We start from the raw sequence: 10,520 nt of genomic DNA, 5'->3' as shown, positions 1-10,520 counted from the left end.
AAGTTTCATATCTTTTTTGTGAACTTTCAAACAATGTTTATAAACATTAATAAAAATGGTGTGATTTTTCTCCTGTTAAGGTTTTTTTGTTGCCGTTGTCGTTGTTAATTTTATTTGCAGGCCCCCTGACACTGGACCTAAGAAAGCAGAGGAAAAGCATTTCCTCCCGAACAACAGTAATGGGAGCCTGGATCACACACGGATTGGTCAGGTCACACCGCCACATGGCTGCGCCGAGCATCAGATACACAGCCCCCTGGCTTCCGTACCACTGTGAAAACACTTTGCAACAGAAAATGACCGCCAGGTAAAGCATACATCAAACACAATTTACTTATGATTATTATCATTATTTTTTGACTCAGAGTCTTGCTCTGTCACCCAGGCTGGAGTGCAGTGGCACGATTTCCGCTCACTGCAACCTCCACCTCCTGGGTTCAAGCAATTCTCCTGCCTCAGCCTCTGGATTAGCTGAGATTCTAGGCACCCGCCACCATGTCTGACTAATTTTTAAAAATAGCAAACACAATTTAAAAACAACCTCTCAGCTGGGCGCGGTGGCTCACTCCTGTAATCCCAGCACTTAGGGAGGCCAAGGTAGACAGATCACAAGGTCAGGAGTTCGAGACCAGCCTGGCCAACATGGCAAAAATCTCATCTCTACTAAAAATACAAAAATTAGCTGGGCGTCTGTAATCTCAGCTACTTGGGAGGCTGAGGCAGGAGAACTACTTGAACCCAGAAGGTGGACATTGCAGTGAGCCGAGATTGTGCCATTGAACTCCAGCCTGGGTGACAAGAGGAAGGCTTTGTCTCAAAAAAAAGAAACAAACCATCCCTACCTGGCCAAAATCCACTTAGATTCTGTTTTCACAGTCTTGGTTTTCCTTGTCTCTGGTGAAGCAAGTTTTTGCAAAGATGATGGAGAGATTGTTCCTGGCCCTACACATATTCCAGGCCCCACCCTTATATATTCCTGCCCCTGCCCCTGCCCCGCCCCTCCAGTGTGTTGAGCTGAGGCTGCCTTGAACTCAGAGCCAGGACCCAATTCCAGGCCAGGGTTAGGTGGTTGCTTCACCAGCACTCCTAGAAGACTCAGGCTGCCCCGGAACCCACTTCTTACTCTCCTCCTGGACTTGCTTCCTGCCTGGATGTGAATATTTCTTTTTGTCTTGCTTCCTTCCGTCTTGTCCCAAGGCCCCTCTGATGGAGACCCAGCCCCGACTTTCTGTACCACAGGTGTGGCTAATGAAGGATGAAGCTAGCACTCAGAAGTCCTTATACAACGTGATTGTCATTGGGGCCCGAACCTCAAGCTGTCGAATGAAACAAGACAGCAGCCTTTGTAGAGGTCTAGGCCAGACCGGACACGGTGGCTCAACCCTGTAATCCCAGCATTTTGGGAGGCCAAGACGGGTGAATTGTCTGAACTCAGGAGTTTGAGACCACCCTGGGCAACATGGCAAAACCTCGTCTCTACTAAAATACAAAAAGTTAACTGGGCATGGTGGTGAGTGCCTGTAGTCCCCCTGCTCAGGAGGCTGAGGCAAGAGAATTGTTTAAACTCAGGAGATGAAGGTTGCAGTGAGCTGAGATCGCACCACTGCACTCCAGCCTGAGCAACAGAGGGAGACTCTGTTTCAAAAAAAAAAAAAGTTCTAGGCCAGACCTATAGCAACAGGTCACCTGGAAATGTGTTTAAGCCGTTCAGGCCCTTGAGGCTGTGAATGAAATGGGTGTGGAGGGCGGGAATGTTGTTCCAGCTACACCCTAGCTCTAAATCAGTGATCCCCAACCTTTTTGACATCAGGGACTAGCTTTGTGGAAGACAAAACCCAGTCCTAGGGCAGAGGTGGTGGGATGGGGATAGTTTGGGGATGAATTGCTCCCCCTGAGATCATCAGGCATCAGAGTCTCCTAAGGAGCCAGGAACCTAGATCCCTCACATGCTCGGTTCACAATAGGACTCACACTCCTGTAAAAATCTCATGCCGCCCCGATCTGACCGGAGCTCAGGCCATAAGGCTCAGTCGCCTGCCACTCACCTCCTGCTGTGCAGCGGGGTTCCTAATAGGACAATCACCTTTACCGTCCATGGCTTGGGGTTGGGGACCTCTGTCTTAGACTTTCTGACTCAGAAAGCCACCCTTAGCGTGAGGCCTGGCGATCTGGTTTGAAGTAAGTCCTCCAATTCTTTTTTTTTTTTTTTTTTTTTTTTTTGAGAGAAGGAGTTTTGCTCTTGTTGCCCAGGCTGGTGTGCAGTGGTGTGATCTCGGCTCACTGCAACCTCTGCCTCATGGGTTCAGACGATTCTCCTGCCTCAGCCTCCTGAGTAGCTGGGATTACAGACATGCGCCACTACGCCTGGCTAATTTTGTATTTTTTAGTAGAGACAGGGTTTTTCCATGTTGGTCAGACTGGTCTTGAACTCCCGACCTCAGGTGATCTGCTCACCTCAACCAGAATTACAGGCTGAGGATTACAAAGTGCTGGGATTACAGGCGTGAGCCACCACGCCCTGGATAAGTCCTCCAGTTCTATGAGTCTTTTAAAAAATAAATGAAATAAGCCCTCCAAGTGGATGCTGATGAGTGCTGACATTTCAGAGCCCTTGATGCAGCTGAGGTCAGTAAACTGGGCCCAGAGGCCAAATCCAGCCGATTACCTATTTCTGTACAGTTCTCTAAGAATGCTTTTTGCATTTTCAAATGATTGGGGAAAAAACCAAACAAACAAAAAATAACACTTCAGGACATGTGAAAAAGTTTAAATTCAAATTTCAGGACCCATAAGGATAATTCTCCCCTATTGCCATTTATTTACATGTTTTCTCTGGCTGCTTTGGACTGCAATGGCAGAGTTGGTGAGTTGTGGCAGGCAACTTTTGAGTGTAAAATATTTACCATTTTGTCCTTTCCAGAAAAAGTTTGTGGACCTCTGCTCTGGGCAAAGCTGATTTGAATTATCAATGTTTACTGAGGTGCGGCAGCTGTCAGCTGCACCCCAAATACAGGCTAGTTCCACGGAGGGAAGTCAGTCATCCCACGCTCTGCCACGTACAATCCATTTCTGTGCCACCGAGTTAAAATGTTTTGCATCTCTAAAAGATGCTAAAAATGGCACTGAGGTTTAGGAAAATTTCCAAAGGCCAATCCCGTCTCATATCCAAATAAATAAATCTGGTTTTCACAACCCCAAACTTTTGCTTTTACTGCTGAAAATGTTGCCAGATATGCCCAGCTGGTGTTTCTGTTTCTCTACAGAGCAGTATGCGGCAGGAAGCTGGGTTTTCTTAGGCTAATTGGGAATATCCTTGGAAGAGGACTAGTTAGAACAGGAATTCTCAGGGTTTCATCTGAAGAATTTTTTTAATTTTTATTTGAGATGGAGTCTATCTCTGTCGCCCAGGCTGGAGTGCAGTAGCACAATCTCTGCTCACTGCAACCTCCACCTCCCGGGTTCAAGCAATTCTCCTGCCTCAGCCTCCCAAGTAGCTGGGATTACAGGCGCCTGCCACCATGCCTAGCTCATTTTTGTCCTTTTTAGTAGAAATGGCGTCTCACTGTGCTGGCCAGGCTGGTCTCCAACTCTTGACCTCATGATCTGCCTGCCTCAGTCTCCCAAAGTGCTGGGATTACAAGTGTGAGCCACCGTGCCTGGTTTGAATTTTTTTTTTTTTTTAATTGAGACAGGGTCTTCATATGTTGTCCAGGCTGGTCTCAAACTCATGGACTAAAGTGGAATAGAAGTGGAGTAGTGGAGTAGAAAAGGGCAAAGCTGCCCTTCCCCCTCTTTTTTTTCTAGGACTAATTACATTATAATTGGGTTTCTGATTGTATTTGGAAAACTCCAAATCCCTTCTTTAAGAGAAGTCAAATCTCAGAGCATAGAGCTTTTGCACAATTGTAAAGATATTTTCTGGCCGGGCGCGGTGGCTCACGTCTGTAATCCCAGCACTTTGGGAGGCCGAGGCGGGTGGATCACGAGGTCAAGAGATCGAGACCATCCTGGCCAACATGGTGAAATCCCATGTCTACTAAAAAATACAAAAATTAGCTGGGTGTGGTGGCTCACGCCTGTAATCCCAGCTACTCAGGAGGCTGAGACAGGAGAATTGCTTGAACGCAGGAGGCGGAGGTTGCAGTGAGCTGAGATCTCGCCACTGCACTCCAGCCTGGTGACAGAACAAGATTCCGTCTTAAAAAAAAAAATTTCTTTTTTCAATTTTTTTCTTTTGAGACAGTCTTGCTCTGTACCCAAACTGGAGTGCAGTAGTGTAATCTCAGTTTACCGCAAACTCCACCTCCTAGATTCAAGTGATTCTCCTGTTTCAGCCTCCTGAGTAGCTGGAATTACAGAAGTGCACTACCAAGCCTGGCTAATTTTTGTATTATAGTAGAGATGAGGTTTTGTTGACCAGGATGGTTTTGAACTCCTGGCCTCATGTCACCCACCAGCCTTGGCTGCCCGAAGTGCTGGGATTACAGGCGTCAGCCACCATGCCAATGCCTGGCCCTCTATCTAGTTTACTTTTAACGTAAAGTTTGTAGTCCTCAAGGGCAGAGGATGGAAGGATACACAACTTTACCCCTTACTGTGTAATTCCCAACATGGATAACAAAGCAGGTTGAGTTTAAGTGGAAACCAGAAGCATGCCTCTTTGGGCGGACAGAGTGCCTCAAATCTGTAATCTGAGCACTTTGGGAGGCCGAGGCAGTTGGATCACTTGAGTTCAGGAGTTCAAGACCAACCTGGGCAACATGGTGAAACCCCATGTCTCTACTAAAAATACAAACATTAGCCTGTGCTGGTGCATGCCAGTAATCCCAGCTACTCAGGAGGCTGAAGCACAAGAATCACCTGAACCCAGGAGGTAGAGGTTGCAGTGAGCCGAGATTGTGCCACTGCACTTCAGCCTGGGTACAGAGCAAGACTTCATCTCAAAAAATTAATTAAAAATAAAAGTAAATAAATAAATACATACAACTCTCCTATTCTTTTTTTTTTTCAGATGAGATTAGCATTTGAATCAGTAACTCTCCTATTCCTGAAACACTTTTTTTTTGAAGAGGTGGGGTTTTGTTGCATTGCCCAGGCTGGTCTTGAACTCTCGGGCTCAAGCCATCCTTCCACCTCAGCTCCCCAAAGTGTTGGGATTACAGGTGTGAGCCACTGTGCTCGGCCGCAACTCTTTTATGATTCCCAGTTACGTGCTGGATAATTACTAGCTTCCATGGTATGTTATGTGAGGTCCTCAATGACCTACTTGTCTGGCCTCATTTCTTGGAACTCTACTCCTTTTGTCAAAAGCTGCAGACAGATTTTATTTGTATTTAAGGAATATCCTCAAGTTCGCCTGGGCCTCGTGTCTACAGTGTGTTTTAGTGATTGCTACATCTTCACTTCTTCATGTGGCTTTTCTTTTCTTTTCTTTTTTGAGACACAGTCTCACTCTGTCACCCAGGCTGGAATGCAATGACATAATCTTGGCTTACTGCAACCTCCACCTCTGGGATTCAAGTGATTCTTCTGCCTCAGCCTCCTGAGTAGCTGGGATTATAGGCACATGCCATCACGCCTGGCTAATTTTTTTTTTTGTATGTGTGTGTTTTTTTTTTTTTTTTTTTTGAGACGGAGTTTTGCTCATGTTACGCAGGCTGGAGTGCAATGGCGCGATCTCTGCTCACCGCAACCTCCGCCTCCTGGGTTCAGGCAATTCTCCTTCCTCAGCCTCCTGAGTAGCTGGGATTACAGGCACGCGCCACCATGCCCAGCTAATTTTTTGTAGTTTTAGTAGAGACGGGGTTTCACCATGTTGACCAGGTTGGTCTCAATCTCTTGACCTCGTGATCCACCCGCCTCGGCCTCCCAAAGTGCTGGGATTACAGGCTTGAGCCACCGTGCCTGGCCGGTTTTTTTTTTTTTTTTTTAGACAGAGTCTTGCTGTGTCACCCAGGCTGGAGTGCTGTGGTGCAATCTTGGCTCACTGCAACCTCTGACTCCCAGGTTCAAGTGATTCTCCTGCCTCAGCCTCCCAAGTAGCTGGGACTAAACGTGCCTGCCACCAGGCCCAGCAAAGCTTTGTATTTCTAGTAGAGACAGTGGGGGTGGATTTCACTATGTTGGCCCGGCTGGTTTGCAACTCCTGATCTCCCACCTCAACCTCCCAAGGTGCTGAGATTACAGACGTGTGCCACCATGCCCAGCCTCTGAAGAATGTTAAGTACAAAAAATGAAGCCCAGGTGCAGTGGCTCACGCCTGTAATCCCAGCACTTTGGAAGGCCGAAGAGGGCAGATCATGGGGTCAGGAGTTTGATACCAGCCTGACCAATACAGTGAAACACTGTCTCTACTAAAAATACAAAAATTAGCTGGGCGTGGTGGTGTGCACCTGTAATTCCAGCTACTCGGGAGGCTGAGGCAGGAGAATCACCTGAACCCAGGAGGTGGAGGTTGCAGTGAGCCGGTATCATACCACCGCACTCCAGCCTGGGCGACAGAGCAAGGCTCCATCTCAAAAAAAGAAAAAAATTAATTGGGGAGAATTTATTTTTATTGACTACAAGCTGTTTGGCCATTCCCAAACCCAAAGAAGCCATGCTGTGCCGCCTGCTGGTTTTTGTCTGCACTGACATGGGTGTCAAAGGAGGCCACTTCTGAACTAGCTGGAGCTTTCCTGGCAGAGGAAGCAATTTCAGGTAGCACAGTCCTGCTGGTTGGAAGCTTGCTGCTGTTGAGAACTGAGATCTCATTGCCTGTGAGGAACATATAGATGATATGAAAACTTGGAAGCTAAAAGCGTACCAGTCCCTTCATGATAGGCTGTTCAGAAGGTCTTTCTATTCTGAAGCCTACTCTAGAAGGTTTTCAGATGAAGAACCTGGTGCAGGGACTAAATGATCCCCAGGACAGGACAAGGCAGAGCAGACCCTCCTTCTGCACTCAGGTGTGTCTGATGACAAAGCTCCAGGTATTCCCAGGACCCTATGCTGTCTAAATACAGTATTGCGCCAAGGAATGTGCTCAATATGTTGTCTTTTTAAAAAAAATTTTTTTAAGTTTTTTTTTTTTTGAGACAGAGTCTTGCTCTGTTGCCCAGGCTGGAGTGCAGTGGTGCAATCTTGGCTCACTGCAACCTCCACCTCCTGGGATCAAGGGACTCTCCTGCCTCAACCTCTTGAGTAGCTGGGATTATAGGCACACACCACCACGTCCAGCTAATTTTTGTATTTTTAGTAGAGATGGGTTTTGCCATGTTGGTCAGGCTGGTCTCGAACTCCTGATCTCGCGATCTGCCCACCTCGGACTCACCCCCAAAGTGCTGGGATTAGCCACCATGCCCAGCCTTGAAACAGCCTATTGTTAATGCATTCACGGAGCTCCACTGTACCTCCTGTCCTCTCTGTAGGGGACCGGTGTCACTCAGTACTGTAGCTCAAGCATCCAGTACTTGTCAAGTAGAGTTAACCTTGTCCTATGTAGGGAGCCCAGCAGAGAGCTGGAAGGATGGCTTCTAAATGTGGCTCCCCAGCCTCAAGTCCTGATGAGACTATGGTGTGTGAAAATGCAAAATATTCTTGGCCTTCCTGGGCCTCCATTTCCTTATCCGTAAAATGACAGTAATATAACCCAGGGTCCCTAGCTTGTTGGGTATGCACTGTGAAAACATACCTGCTGTGGCTGGTGCGGTGGCTCATGCCTGTAATCCCAGCACTTTGGGAGGCCAAGGTGGGCGGATCACCTGGAGTCGGGAGTTCAGAGTTTGAGACCAGCCTGACCAACATGGAGAAACCCCGTCTCTACTAAAAAATAAAACAATTAAAAATTAGCCGGGCACGGTGGCACATGCCTGTAATCCCAGCTGCTCGGGAGGCTGAGGTAGAAGAATCACTTGAACCTGGGAGACAGAGGTTATGGTGAGCCGAGATTGTGCTATTGCACCCCAGCCTAGGCAACGACAGCGAAACTCTGTCTCAAAAAAAAAAGCAACAAGAAAAAAACATACCCACTTGTAACCTGTTGCACCTTGAGTTCTTCTTTCTAAAAGTTCCAGGAAGAAGCTCAGCCCCAGGAAAAAACAAAAACCAATTGGATCCAGAGATGCCTGAGCTGGAGCTGAGCTTTGAAGACCTCTTCTCATTACCACACTTTAAATCCCCTTTCCGGCCATTGCCGTGACTCATGCCTGTAATCCTAGCACTTTAGAAGGCTAAGACGGGCAGACCACTTGGGCCTACGAGTTTGAGAACAGCCTGGACAACATAGCAAGACCTTGGATCAACAAAAAATTAAAAAAATTGACCTGGCGTGGTGGTGCACACCTATAGTACCAGCTACTCTGGAGGCTGAGGCAGGAGAATCTCTTGAGCCTAAGTGAGCCAAGATTGCACCACTACACTCCAGCCTGGGAGACAGAGCAAGACTCTATCTCAAGAAAACCAAAAAAAGGAAAAAAGTTTCAGTCATCTCCGATGGTGTCATCAAGGTGTTCAATGACACAAAGCTGTGTTGTCTTTGACGCCAGAGAAGGTGACGAAGCACAAGAAGGTGGTGCTCTTCTGCGTGAGTGAGGGTGAGAAAACCATCGTCCCCGAGGACGGCAGTGAGATCCTGGTGGGTGACGTGGGCCAGACCGTGCATGACCCCTCTACCACCTTTATCAAGATGCTGCCAGATTAGGACTGCCGCTATGCCCTCTATGACACAATCTACGAGACCAAGGAGAGCAAGAAGGAGGACCCTGTGTTTATATTCCGGGCCTCTGAGTCTGCACCTCTTAAGAGCGAAATGATCTATACCAGCTCCAAAAATGCCATCAAGAAGAAGCTGACAGGGATCAAGCATGAATTACCAGCAGACTGCTACAAGCCAGTGCATCCTGGCAGAGAAGCTGGGGGGGCAGTGCCATCATCTCCCTGGAGGCAAGCCTTGGTGAGCCCCTTCTGGCCCCCTGCCTGGAGCATCTGGCAGCCACACACCTGCCCTCAGGGGTTGCAGGCTGCCCCCTTCCTGCCAGGCTGGAGCGGCTGTGGGGATCCCAGTAGGGGGAGGGCAATCCCTTCGCCCCAGTTGCCAAACAGACCCCCCTATTCCCTGGATTTTCCTCCTTCCTCCACTCCTGGCACTTCCAGCCTTCCTAAACTGCTTTAGATCTTCTGATTCCTCTTGGGTTGAAGCACACCAAGTTCCCTCCAGGTAACCCAGTTGTGAGGAGGCCTGTATTTTTTTTTTTTAACAACACCCTACTCCCTACCTGTTCCTCCCCCTTCCCATGCTGTTAACTTTTTTTTTTTTTTTTTGGAGACAGAGTCTCGTTCTGTTGCTCAGGCTGGAGTGCAGTGTGCGATCTCAGCTCACTGCAACCTCTGCTTCCCAGGTTCAAGCAATTCTCCTGCCTCAGCCTCCCCAGTAGCTGGAACTATAGGCATGCACTGCCACAGCCGGCTGACTTTCTGTATTTTAGTAGAGTTGGGGTTACACCAGGAATCTCAGGCCGATCTGGAACTCTTGAGCTCAGGTAATCTGCCTGTGTCGGCCTCCCAAAGTGCTAGGATTACAGGTGTGAGCCACCGCACCCCGCCCCATGCTGCCAACTTCTAACCACAATAGTGACTCTATGCTTGTCTAATTCTGTGTATAAATGGAATGTCGTGGAGGTGACGCCTCCTTGCTGGCTGGTTCCTCTCTCTTTTCCCCTAGTCGCAGCCACTCATGGAAGCAAAACCAGTAAGGAACCTACGATTAAAAAATTTAAAAAGCCAGGTGTGGTGGCTCATGCCTGTAACCCCAGCACCATCACCTGAGGTCGGGTGTTCAAGACCAGCCTGACTAACAGGGAGAAATCTCATCTCTACTAAAAAAACAAAATTAGCTGGGTGTGGTGGCAAATACCTGTAATCCCAGCTACTCAGGAGGCTGAGGCAGGAGAATCACTTGAACCTGGGAGGCAGAGGTTGCAGCGAGCCGAGATCCCACCACTGCACTCCAGCCTGGGCACCAGGAGTGAAACTTCATCTCAGAAAACAAAACAAAACAAAGCCAAAAAATTAAAAAAACCCATGACAATAATAAAAAGGCTCATTAATGGAGGAAAAAAATTCCCTCCTAGGGAGAAGCTTATTCGCCATTTTCTTGTTTTTGTAGGTTTTTTTTTTTTTTTTTTTTTCCTTTTTTCTTTAACCATTCCTCAGGATTATTTGCCATTCTCTGTACATGCAGCCTGTGGAGAAGCATGGTCGGCGACTGAGCCTGCACGCCTTGACTCCGCCTCTGCATCCGGCGACTCAGCTAACCAGCCTGATGAGTGCCCTGTGTTCACCTTTGTTTTGGGAGGCCCTGCATTGGGAACTATCCCCAGAGCCCTCCTCACTTGTTAAAATTGATACATCCCCTTGCTAAATCCTCCTTGGTGGCAGTCAGTGGACTGTCACCCACCAAGCGATCACATCTACCCATCGTGTGGGCAAGTGTAGCAGTAGTTAGCCATAGAGAGTTGCGATAAGAAGCCAAAGAATAAAGC

At 47.9% G+C, this 10,520-nt stretch overlaps 1 pseudogene; it reads left to right on the top strand.

Annotated features, from left to right (window-relative positions):
• The first annotated feature begins 224 nt into the window (after window positions 1-224).
• On the top strand, window positions 225-9,012 carry LOC116525902 (annotated as a pseudogene).
• The last annotated feature ends 1,508 nt before the right edge of the window (window positions 9,013-10,520 follow it).

The sequence above is a fragment of the Sapajus apella genome, unplaced genomic scaffold, assembly GCF_009761245.1.
Source record: "Sapajus apella isolate SASKATOON/1434 unplaced genomic scaffold, GSC_monkey_1.0 scaffold49, whole genome shotgun sequence".
NCBI classification, from domain to species: domain Eukaryota; kingdom Metazoa; phylum Chordata; class Mammalia; order Primates; family Cebidae; genus Sapajus; species Sapajus apella.
Note: the sequence above shows the minus strand (reverse complement) of the source record. Positions and strands in the feature narration are given on the sequence as shown.